The sequence below is a fragment of the Hermetia illucens genome, chromosome 6, assembly GCF_905115235.1.
Source record: "Hermetia illucens chromosome 6, iHerIll2.2.curated.20191125, whole genome shotgun sequence".
Lineage (NCBI taxonomy): Eukaryota > Metazoa > Arthropoda > Insecta > Diptera > Stratiomyidae > Hermetia > Hermetia illucens.
The window spans coordinates 10,308,909-10,322,280 of record NC_051854.1 but is presented as its reverse complement, the minus strand read 5'-3'; the positions used below and the strand labels follow the sequence as shown (position 1 = coordinate 10,322,280).

General features: G+C 41.9%; 1 protein-coding gene across 2 annotated transcripts in view; it reads left to right on the top strand.

Moving 5' to 3' along the window:
• LOC119658567 (multidrug resistance-associated protein 4-like) overlaps nucleotides 1–13,372 on the top strand; it is a 95,161-nt gene that overhangs the window by 62,329 nt on the left and 19,460 nt on the right. The gene's annotated exons all lie outside the window — the stretch shown is intronic.

The following is a 13,372-nucleotide window of genomic DNA, read 5'->3' as shown; positions in this document are numbered from 1 at the left end:
GTTCGACTTTTCTTTTCCTTTCCTTCGTTTCTTTTCCTTGTGCATGTCCTTCTCATTCACTATCCTCCGTGAGTAGAATTGAAAATTCAAACTGTACCATGATCATTAGAAAATATCCTAGTTCGAGCTGTCTTGACTTATTCTGAGGGGATGACTATCATAGGTTTTCATGGGGGCTGAAAAAGAAAAACTTTCCTTTCCATAACCTCACCACCTACTGTGGGAGTAAGATGGAAAAGTCACCTTTTGCCGAAATAAGACATGTGCTAGTTCTGCGTTAATGACGAGGCGAGGAAACCTCATCGCGAAACGTAATGTTAACTAACACTTTGTCTATAACTAGAAGAGGGGCGAAGGCGGCTACGGTTTCGTACCAGGGCAGAGACAACCCATTAGATGTTGCCTTATCTCTGCCCTGAGAGCAGCGTGATCGAACCGGCTCGCAGGTGGTATATTGGTTATATAGCCAGTGTCGGATGAGTTGCCCCTGCCCTGGTACGAAGCCGTCTTCGTGCCTCTTTTAATTTTTTAACTTTGTGGATTAAATCCAAAAAGAGGAGTCCGTGGACCATAAAGAGTGGGGGCAAGTTGTTCTCCACTTGGTCCGATCCGACACTTACTGGGTACGTACTTAGGACTCCTCAATCCCTAAACAAAATTGGTTTTGCCTATAGATAGTCCCATTAGTTACCCTGAGATGAACGCTTAACTTCTACTGATCACTGACCGCCGTTTTTTGCGAAACCCGAAAGCAAGCCTTCCTTTCCGTATACTCTCTGGTAGTTCCTGTGTCCGTTAATCGTGAGTTTCGTACATGCAACACTTGGAATTCACTTCAATAGGAAAGATATACAAAGAGAGAGGAAAGCCCCTTTTTAGCTCCACTAAATTCCTCGCGCCCTTTTAGCGTGTTACAGTTTTTTAGAGCGAGGGGGGGAGGGGCAGCGTCGTTTCCATAACTTCACCAACTACTTCGGGAGTAGCATTGAAAACTCAACTTGTACCAAAATAAGATTTGTGCTAGTTTTCAATTGCACACAAATGAGTTAGTGACGGGAAGAGGGGACCTCATCGAGTCACTCTGCTCACGAAACGTAATGTCAACTAACATTCTGCTCCGCTTCTAGCATCCATCACTGACCACCGTTTTCGCGAAACCCGAAAGCAAGCTTTTCTTTCTGCATACCCTCTGGTAGTTTTGGTGTCAGTCAATCATAAGTTTCATACATCCATGACTTTGATCTCAGTTCAAGGTGGAATGCCGTAACTAGATGGGTTGATAAGAACTGTGTACATAGTAGTAAAGATGACACCTGCGGATTAGCTACAGCGAACACCAACAAAATATATGGTGGCAACGTCAGCACAAAAAAACCAACCAACTAACAACATCAAACCGCACTGGTCAATATTTATGGTAGGAAAAGAAGACGAGGCAGACCCTGCCTGAGATGGAGCGATGGCGTAGGTTAGGACGGTATACAGCTTTTAGGGATATCGAATTGGTGGACCTCGGCGCAAAACCGGGATGTCTGGAGTTCCTCCTCTCCTTCCTCCTCTGCTCTTTTACCCTTGCGTGTAATGGTTGGTATATTATTAGAGGTGATGGGGTCAGTTCCAACGAATTAATGTTTAATAATAATAATCGTTGGCGTAACAATCCATATTGGATCAGGGCCTTGAAATGTGTTAGAGCACTTCATTCAAGACCGTAACGGTTCGCTACAAAACACTGTAGGAGGCAATGTGATCAGCATTACGCTCGCCCGAGATTATTACCCTGATTCCACTCAGGTACTCATTCACAGCTGAGTTGACTGGTATCCAACGTCAAATCACGATACAAATACCCCTGGCACCAGTGAGATTTGAACCGTGACCTTCCGTATGACAGCCTTGTGCTCTAACCACTCAGCTATGCGGACACAGTTAATGGAATTAATGTTTAAAAAACCTTTTAAGATCTCTTGAGCACGGTATCTTTCAGAGTTACTATATCAGATTTGGTCACAATGTCAACGCGGTGAAGTATCTAGGAAACTGATGAATTAGGCTGGAATCTGGCGTGTTGAGCATTATAACTCATATGTATTAGTTGTCCATAGCCACAGTGGGAAATTCGTTTCGTATTCAACCAGCATTCTTTGTTTATAATTGCAGCATACTCCCTAGCAGAGGACCTATAAAGAGGGTTTTCAGGCTAAGAGACACAGATTTTGCAGTCTGAAGAAGAAAGCAGTGAGAGCATGTAAAATGCTTCATTTGGAGATGCTTCTTCAAGTTTCCGTCCTGCTAACTGCTCAGGATCGAGCCGAAAATGGCGAATCTTTTCGTAAAATCTAGCTCTTTTAGCTTGGAAGCTAGCAATCGAACGGGTTCGTCTAACAACATCTGTAAACTGCAGGGAATTCTGTAGAAAATTAATGGCTGCATATATGAGAGGTTATTATTAACTAGCCCTGATCGGGATTCCTCAATTTGTTAAATAAGTTAGGTGGTAGTCAGTATCGCGAGATTTTCGTATAAGCGTCTGGCGCCATTGATCAAGTGTTCAGTGGATACGACTTTCGGTTCATTGTCCCTAAACCGCGACCAGAAATACAAATTCTCTTTACTGGTGACAGTACCTCTTGCAACCCTCACTTTTCAATATTGTAACTCAGCTCATTCACAAAAGTGGCGACCGTACAATTGCCGAGAATTACCGTCCCATTTCCCTCCTCTCCTCCTGTTCCAAAATCCTGGAAAAATATTTTAGCGACTGGTTGTCCGCCCACTTTGGACAACACATAGTGAAAGAGCAACATGGCTTCATTAAATGTAGGTCCACTGCCTCCAACCTGCTTGACTTTACCAAGTTTGTCGCCAAATGTCTAAATTCACGGCAAGAAGTGCATACCATTTACACTGACCTACCTTTCCAACCGATCCTGGCGCGTCTCTTTTGACGGCTGTACTTCCCGCACCTTCTCCCCCTCTTCTGGCGTCCTACAGGGATCTATTTTGGGTGCTTTGTTATTTTTTTTTTTATTGACGACCTTTCTCCCCTCCTTACTTGTCCCTGTTTGTGCCGACGAGCTTAAGCTGTTTTCAGCTATATCGTCGCCTATGGGCTGTGTTTCCCTTCAATCTAACCTGGACACTCTGGTTCGTTGGTGCTCGATTAATGGTTTAACGCTAAACCTCAGAAAGTGTCACTCTATATGCTGTTCCCTAAAATCCTCATCCACTTCTTTCTCCTACTCTGTTAACGGCCATTCCTTATTCTGCTTAAAATCCACTCAAAACCTGGGAGTCACTTTCGACAATAAGCTCCGGTTTGACACCCATTGCCTCGATGTCATCAATCGAGCAGCCAAATTGTCAGGTTTTATACTTCGTTCCTCCTCTGATTTTGATTCCATCCAACCCTCCTTAGCTCTTTTCAATTTCCTGGTGAGGAATACCCTCGAGTATTGCTCCGTGATCTGGTCACCCTCCCATAACTATGATTGTCTTGCCCTTGAAAATATGCAACGTAAATTCACCTGTTTCCTCTTCTTTAAGAAAAGCTCCCTCGTGTGGACTACCCCTCCCGCCTCTGTTTTCTGAACCTTCCCTTCCCATAACAGCGTAGATCCTATCTGGATCTATAACACACGTAGCGCAGACATTTTGAACGTGCTCTTCGCAGAGCGCTTTGCCGAAATTACAACGCAGAACAGCTTGCCCCTTTTAACTTCTCTACTTTAAGTAGTTTTAAAGGTATGATAAATTTTTCGCTTTCTCCTCCTCCTGAGGACAATAATTAATTGGAATTTACTCTGCTTGTTGTTCGTCAAATTAAATAAATAAATAAATATGTTCTGACATTCATCAAAGCTAAGAGGTGGTGGCGTTCAACAAGTAGTCAATTTGAATGAAAGTGGTTCCGTGTGGATTGGCCCACGTATGTTTGTGGACCGCTTTCCGCGCAAGCCAGATACTTTCAACAACCATTTCGTGTGACACTGCTAACTGAATAATCCGCAGTCCGTTGGCATCCCTATGTAAACTTAGGGAGCCAACGTATCGTCTGAATACGGGCTCCGTGATTTTGATATCATTCTTGGGGCAGGCTTCGAGGGTCTACTCAGCTGCCTCGTAGAAGATATCCTTCTCCGACTCTGGAGTCTCTTCTGTAACGGCGTTTACGAGGCTTATTTTTCTAAATTTGTCTCGTAAGTGCGTCGTTCGCTTATATTTTCAATGCCGATAACACCAGGTTTCATTTTTGGCTCACTAAGTAACCTATTATGTAGAAACTCTTCTCCAGGAAACCGGTCCCTGTCCAACGCATTTCCTGCAAGGCGGTTAAATGAGCCCTATATTGGGACAAGGTACCGGCTAGCTTCTTGGCAGTTCCATCTCTGTACAGAGAGCGCACGTTCCATGAGAAAATGCGCAAATCGTTATTCCGTTGTCGTTGCCGGGTTCGTCATTGTAAAGTCCATCCTGTCCGAGGCTCCTTCTTTGGCTTTGTAAAATTGGTTTTTCATGTAGGGCTGTCAGCCCTATCCAAACCCCAACCTGGAGGACCAGTTGGTACAATTTGTTCCGTTCTTAGGCGCGGGAAATTTGTCTTCATCCTTCTCCATCTAAGCTTTTCGTTAAGAAAGAGCTCCCAGCGGTCACCACGTCGAGGTGGACAGAGGGGCTATTGGTGTTGGTTTAGCAGGCGTTTCCCAGGTTTTATGTTCCATCGTGGGTACCAATCCACGTTTCGCCCTGGGACCTATACTACCCTTTGACCACCATTAAAATATGTTCATCCTAAATTCCACCTCCGATTCACCCGCAGTTGCCACTTCTAACTTATGAAACCACAGATCAGGGAGAATTTCAATTAAAATGAAATAATTGCACTTAATACGTCTCCATTTAATCCAGATCACGCTGGTAACAGCAAATTAATTCAGGTAAAAAATATACGAATTGCTTTGAATAAACAAATGATAATACAATGGGAATATATTCCACTCGAAACCCAAGTACTATATACATTTATTATAAATTTTCGGCCAAATCATCCTCAAAAACAAAGGTATGGGCTTATCAGCGGAACTGATAATGGATCCTCAATTGCTTTAGTATGGGTGTGTTTCCATAAAAATCTTACCAAGAGGTGATAACACTCTAGCCAGAAAATATACGCGTTTATGTCATGCTTCCACTGATAAAGATACAGTTCCCCTCCCCACGCATAATTATTACGTATATAATAGTATATGAACTATGAAAAAGTATCTGCTGGAAATGATTTAGCAGAAATTTTAGATGCCTCTGAATGGACTAAAGCATACGATTACATATCATGTGTGAATTTTTAGATTTTCAAGGCTAGGGCCGTTATGATTTAGCCGGAGACCACGTGCTAAACTTCTATAGGCGGAAATTTCATACCTAAATATATCGTATGTAATTAAGACCCAAATTATAGAAAAGATACTTCTAATGTCAGTATGATACGACCCTCATTAAATCTACCTGGATTACATAATCCGATGGATGATATTTAGGCAAAATGATAATCAAAGGTTAAGTGGAAGACGTCAAAGAATTTGATCCCATCCCTCATTCTCAAGGAGCCATTTAGAAACGTGACCAAAACACAAAAAATTGAAATTCGAAAATATGTTGACGGTTAAAATTTACCTGGCGAAGATATGGTAGAGTATTTGCTTTTACTAGTCCTTCAAAAGAAAATTGGGATCTTCTTATGAATATGCTACATATTTCACAGAATTTTATAGATTCTTATGATTAACTTAGTTCTCCTATTGAGAGCATCCAGTTTTTTAAGCCCCAAAAAATATCTAACCCTAATGGCTTGCTTATCAGATTTGCATATCTTTCAAATATTATTTGAGATAATAAATGATTGTTGGCGCCCCTCGTATATTATCGTGCATGGCAGGTAGATATAATATACATTATAGTTAATTTGCTTTGGCATCTGTAACCCCAAAAAATTAAAATATATTTGTCATGGGTTTTGAATGAGCTATTATTCTAGTTCCCGAAAAAAGATAACTTGCGATAGGTATCGATTCATTGCTTCATATTGAATAAAATTTAGGTAAAATATATGGCGTGACTATCAGGAATTATGAAAAGCATGCATGGGGCTAAAATAATTGTGGATGACGCAAGCTTCACGTATTGGAAAGTGGTGTCTGGTGGGAAAGGTACTAAAAGTTATATACATTTTTATATAAAGATTGAACTCAAATTCTGTTTAAATCAGCAGCTTCGTTCTGACGAGTACTTTGTCGAAAAATACTTATATAATTCATATGGTACTCCATCTAAATACTAACCACTCTCAACAACGCTTAACTTTAGTGCTCGGACGGCGGTCGTGACTATCATATTGAGATGAGGTATTCAGCGAGTCAATTGATATGCGAATACAATATAGATTTCGCTGTCATCAGTGAGATTTGAACCACGACATTCCTTTTCGGAAGTTGCGCGCTCTATACTAAGCCAACCGGACCAATGAAGCCTAATTAGGTTCCATTCAGTCTCTTTCTTCTTATTGATATTTCGTAGCATCTCGCTTTTATTGAGACTGTAGTTCATCTTCATTATCATCACATTTAACTCTGTGGAGGCGATAAGCCTATAGTAGCGCGACAAGTGACAAAGCGAACCCAAAGAACCGTGACAAACATAGATAATGAGGCGGAGGCTCAACCAACTCGGTCATCACCCTGTCGATTTTATAATATGTTGAGGTACAGCAATTTGGCGTATGTTTCCATGTATCACCTAATTCGACTATAACTTTGTTGGTAATACCCAAGTTTCCACTAAAAGAATGATGCCTAGACTTAAAAACTCCAAGATCGACAAGCATCAGAGCAATCTGGTGTTTGCTCAGAAATTTCCGGATGGATACATGACCGCACGATTTGTCGCTTTTTCACGCGAAAATGGGTCGTTAGCTGCTTTCTGCTTCACCTAGACGTAAATGGGGGTAGATGCAAAATAGCTTCGATTACCACGGATGGCTTAATTCTCACCGCTCGACAGCCTTCTTCTTCATTGTTCCTGAATGTGATGCTTCCACATTGACTGGAACTTAAGATATGATCCGAAATACCTGATGGTTTCTGTAAACTGAACTCCTCCACTGATAAGGTGAGTAATATGTAGCGCCCCATTTAATGTTCCTTTGTAAACATAACTAGTCTAGTCTTTCTAGCGTTCATAACGTGCCTACAAATCTAACACTAATTATTACGACTCGATAGTTTGCAAATGGCTGAGCACCTTTGTGTCCTCCGGAAGTCACAGAAATATGTCTATTACCAGGAACCATAACGAAAGAGGAAGAAACGTTTTTTGTTGTCAGCTTTTAATACGACCAATATGCGGATCTTTTTCCACTTCAGCATATAAAAAATTCAACTGATGTACAGCGGACCCACTCAATGCTGCCTTGCCGCACCACAAATCACTCGGTAACGAGGAGTAGTTAAAGATACTTTTGCTATCCATTAATTTCCTTTTCGTATATCGCTTTCTCAATGTTTACCGTAAACTCGTAGAGTGTTGTTTCCGTAAATTTAGCTTCCTGGTAGGCATGCTTACGGCACTAAACCTGGCACGTAAGAAAAGATATATACCTCAGAAGAGAATAAAGAAAACTAGACTGGACTAGGTGGATTCTCTCTTTTGTTGAGGATGCATGAAGTCCTGAGTCTGCATCCACTTGATGACGAACCGCACCACTTGGGAAGCAACTTACTTCCTCTCTTGTGGTCTACGAACCCCTCGTTTTGAGTTAAATACCCAAGTCTTTTTAAAAAACAAAAGGTTGACTGACGGTTTCGTCCAGGGCAGAGGCAACTCATCAGACGCAGGATTCTCTCTGTTCACGAATAAATATTACATTCACATCATGCCTAGTAATTGGATACCAAACATACTCGGTAGATCTTCCGAATATGTAGATCCAGGACATTTATTGTCTCCTGGAAAGATACATTTCAAACAGATAGTTTGCCGTTTCCTCATTCCGATATGTGCACTGCTCGTTCTGTAAACGAAGGTTACCCAGCTGCTACCTAACAAGAATGCACTCCCTCTTTGAAGTGGTCGTTTAGTCGACCTTGTGTCCTTTTTCAGAGCCGGCTGAGTCTTTTCATACCAATACAGCTAACAGCTGAATCATACTTCAGATCCCAGTTAAGGACGATCCTTCTGGTTCTTCTCTCTTTTGGCTAATCCGCGTTGCGCGCTTTAACTTTTTTGGCTTACCGAGTGGACAGTTCTTTTCGAATGATTCTGTCATGCCGTTTTCCAAAGATCTTTGTAATTCATTTGCTACTTTACAGCCTCTGTGATTGGCCCGGTGATGGCCCTTACAATTTACAAATTTTGCCGGGGGACATTTTGAAGCTTGGATTTCCATTACAATACTTGTGAGTATGGTTGACACTATGGCAACTTTTGTACTGGGGTATTAGGTCACTGACTTTTCTCAGTGCTTGTATTTTGACGTTTATATTGAGTTTTTAGTTGTGAATTTTGTTTGGGTCTTCACTAGTGATGAACGTACACATGAACAGTGGGAGTCCTCGCGTACTGATTATTGATTCTCCATTTTCTTTGAAATTTTGTTCTTTTTTCAATATATTCACAGCATCTAGGATCTGAAAACCCTTTTCCTTTAGGTCTTCTTCAATGTCGTATTTTTGGCAATTTGGAAGGAGTCCCCCAGGCCTGTTGTTTTTGGCTTCATACGTGTACCATTGAATTTTTTTCATGTGTAGCTTTTTCGGAAGGGCTCTGGGTTTACAGTATGTACTTTCCAAACATTATTGTTTAGATCAACTATTGAGTACTCCTTATCATGGCTGCCGATAGGATGCTTTTAACTTTCCGCTAATATTAATCGGCGGAGGAAGCTTCACTTTCAATTTCGTTAGATTTTTCCCTTAATCGCTCTTCGCTAGACCACCTAATGATTTACGGTGACGAGTCTGCTTTTCTTTTCTTAGACGCTCTCCTTGTTTGTAAGATCCAGTCAGTTTTTCTGGCCAATTCTTCTTCATCTATGTGGGTATGCGTTTGGTTCATTTACACTAGGGCTGCGACACTTCGCTGGGAGCTAACTAGCCTGAGTTATTTCCTGGGGGATTTTGTTTCCCTGCTTTACTCTCTGTGAACTAAGCTGTAATGTAAGCTTCTTTAACTTGTTGAACTTTTCGGGCAGTTCGGCAGCATAACTTCCTTTTTTAAAATGCGCGCCACTCAGTTAGTTGATGTCATAGCGGAGCGCTAGTAGTCTCGTTCAAGAGGGGATACTGTAAAGTTTTGTCCCGACATGGTTCAGTCGCCATCATGCGTTGGAATAGTGAGGAGCGTGCCTTTGCCGTTGAGGTTTACTTTTCAAGCGGATGTTCGGTTATTGCAACACAGCGTGCATTTAGGAATCGCTTTAATTTAGCTCCGTTGGCTCCCGTCCCAGACCGCAAATCAATTGTTACATGGGTCACTACATTCAGACAAACTGCAAGTGCGACAAAAGGAAGAACTGGAGTCCCTCGGCCCGTTAGATCACCTGAAAACATTGAAGCAGTGAGAGCGTCAATGTTGCGATCGTCACGGCGTTCTGCGCGCAAACACGCATCTGCCCTTGGACTATCCGATCGTTCTGTGAGAAGAATTCTTCGTGATGATCTTCATTTTCATCCCTATAAGATGGCGATAGTGCAGGAACTTTCAGAACGTGACTTCAATTCTCGGATGAACGCGTGTGAGCTTCTTCTTGATGTCGTTCCCGAGGGTGCTTTTTTTTTTTTAGCGATGAAGCCCATTTTCATTTGTGTGGGTCGGTTAACAAGCAAAACATGCGCTACTGGGCTGACGCCAACCCTCGAGAATTGCATCAAAAGCCTTTGCATTCACCCAAAGTCACAGTGTGGTGTGCAATTTCCTCAGGTGGAATTATTGGTCCCTGTTTTTTTGAGGAAAATGAGGTTACAGTGACAGTGAATTCGGACCGGTATGTAAACATGCTACAGATTTTTTTTTTTCCCACGGCTAGAAAATTTGGATTTGGGGGACACTTGGTTCCAACAAGACGGTGCAACAGCACACACTTCAAGAGCATCGATGGCTGTTTTGAGGGAACACTTTCCAGAGCGCCTTATCTCAATTAGAGGCGATTTGGAATGGCCGGCACGCTCTCCCGATCTGTCCCCTTGTTATTTTTTTCTATGGGGTTTTTTGAAATCCCGTGTTTATGTGAACCGTCCAAGAACCCTACAAGATTTGAAGACCAACATCCAAGGAGAAATTTCCAACATAACACCTGCTATGCTAACAAGAGTCATGACAAACGCCAGAAATCGGTTTACGCAATGTATGGAGAATGGGGGACGTCACCTAACAGATTTGATCTTCAAAACAATGTAAATAAAAACTTTAGACATGTACCTACATTATAAAAAATAAATAAATATTTTCCGATGCATGCAACAGTTTTTATTGAGTTTTGATAAAAAAGGAAGTTATGCTGCCGCACCCTGTAGTTTCAGAGTTTTTTTTCTTTTGTTGTTACTGATAATTTTTTTGGTAGTTGGTTTATGCTTTTGATCGGTAGTGGTGATCTTCTGGTTGTCCTCCCCAGAATCCGTAGGACCGACCTCCTGAGAGGGTTGATTTTCCAGTACAACTGGTCTGCCACCGGGGATATATACTCCGTTGTTTTGTGCCATTGCATGTGGGTGGATGCAATTTATACCTCTTGCCAGGTTCAGCGGTCTCTGTATTAGAGTGTGCGCTGGGACGCTGCTCACGTTTGTTCACTACACGACGGTTGTCTAATGGTTATTCAGGGCTACTACTGCGAGGTGTTGGTCGACTTGATCCAGACATGGAGGATCATCACTAGCCTTTGTCGAGTTAAAGGCGATCAGAACTTTACCTGGTGTAACTGAACCCATTCATCTCTCGATGAATCGCGTGACGGCAAACCACAAGGACCGGCTTAAACATCCCCATCTGGTTCTCCAAATGTCTGAAGAAGAACTGACGGGAGCTGAACCAAAATCATAAACGAACCTTTAAATCAGCATATCAAAGAAAACACAATAAAGGAAAAATAGAGATGACCTTACCTGACCTTTTCTGAGAGCGGCGTATCTGGTTGAGGGATATCTACTTTGCTTTTGTTGTACGTAAACTAAGTTCCCCCCTCCCCCCAGTTCTTCTAGATATTTTAAAAAAAGGGACGGAACTAAGAATAACACAACATCAAGATCGTCTAAGGACAAAGACTGCGAACTCATTTCAATAAAAATAGAAAAGGAAAGAACCCACAACTAATGAAATATGCTGCACTGTATTATAAGCCGTTAAGGGTCTTTCAGTGCAACTATTCGAAAGGAATGGAAAGCCAAAGAAAAATAAAAGAAAGACGTATGATCCGAATTATTCTCTTTCTCTGCAAGAAAGGCTTGGAATTTCGCTGAAATTCTTACACCATTTTGCCCAGGGGAGGGCTTCTGTGATTCGAATTCGGCATTATCTGTTGTTTCTCTCTCTGATTGATTGTATCCGATTAAATATAACATGGTTGCAATTTTCTCCTAAATGCGGGATCGCGCATCAGGAGATAATGTAGAAATGTTCCATTCAGGTATGCCCAAGGAGCCTGAACTCCACCTTCATTGCCTCGTTCGCAGAGCACTAGGATAATAGATTCTATTCCCTCGCAATGGACGTGTTCATCATCAGCAACGGCTCAACAACCAGTATCCGCTCTAGGCCTACATTTGTAGCATGCCGATTTTGCGCAGAAGTCTACCGATTCGATATCCATAAAAACTGTCTGGCGTCCTGAACTACGTCATCGCTTCATCTTAGGCAGGGTCTGCCCCGACTTTTCTTTCTACCATAGATATTGCCCTTATAGGCATTTCAGGTTGGATAATCCTTATCCATACGGATTAAGTGATCCGCCCACCGCAACCTGTTGTGCCGGATTTTGTCCACAACCAAACGGTCATGGTATCGCTCAAAGATTTCGTCGTAATATAGGCTACGGAAAAAAATTCTTCGGAAGATTCTTGTCTCGAACGCGACCAAGAGTTCGCAATTTTTCTTGCTAAGAACCCAGGTCTCCCAGGAATACATAATGACTGGCAAGATCATAGTCTTGTACAGTAAGAGCTTTGACCCTATGGTAAGATGTTATGAGCGAAATAGTTTAGTAAGCTGAAAAAGTCTCTGTTGTCATAGCTGTTATCGGTTGTGATTTTCGACCCTAGATAGGAGACTTTATCAACGATCTCAAAGTTGTAATCCCCTATCTTTATTCTTCCCGTTTGACCAGCGCGATTCGATGTTGTTGGTTCTTTCGTTTTTGGCGCTGACGTTGCCACCATGTACTTCGTCTTGCCTTCATTAACATGCAGCCCGAGATATATCGCCGCCTGCTCGATCTGGATGAAGGTAGACTGTACATCTCGAATTGTTCTTCTCATAATGTCAATATCGTCTGCGTATGCCAGTGGTGGGGTGGAGTTGAAGAGGATGGCGCCCCTTGCATTGACATCTCCATCACGGATCACTTTCTTCAGGGCCAGGTTAAAGAGGACGCATCATATCATCCCCTTGTCTTAGACCATTGTAAATGTTGAATGGTCTCCAGAGTGTTACCGTTTTTTACGTGTGTCTCATAGGCGACGAAGTTTTTCGTTCGAGATTGTATCAGGCCACGGTAGCCTGTTCTCACCGCGGACACAGGTGTTACCCAAATTTTGAACTTTTTAAGTCATAGCGACGGCCAGTATCTATGTGCTGCTTCCATTTAACAGCAAATAGAGAACGTTGTCGTGGAGAAACCTCAATTTGAGGTTGCTGATCTCGAACAAAGAGTTTTGATATAAAGGATTTGCTCAATTTATCGTTGCAGATTCCAAGGTCTAATTATAGGTGGGGCCAGCTTTCAACTTCTTGCATTGGTTTGGTACTCTTAACACGTCAGGTTCTCTAGGACGCCTTTTTAATTGGAAATTAGTTTTTCCTACTCGCAGTTAGTATTCATTGGCTAGTACCCATGATATAACCAAGTAAATTAGCTCAAGCAATAAGAAAGACCGTGAAAGCTATTCATGCGTGGAGAGCCTAAGCTATTTTATAACTATTTCTGTAGACACCTATCTTAGTGATAACAGGTTTAATCGTTTCCGACTAAATTGCATGTGGTAAGCAATCAGATAAACATGGGGAGATAATGAACCGATTTTATTGTAATAATAGTGAATAATGAAGCGAAATTGATACCAGATTTCATATTTAATCGAAAGCAGGTCCCACGATTTAATATAAAGTT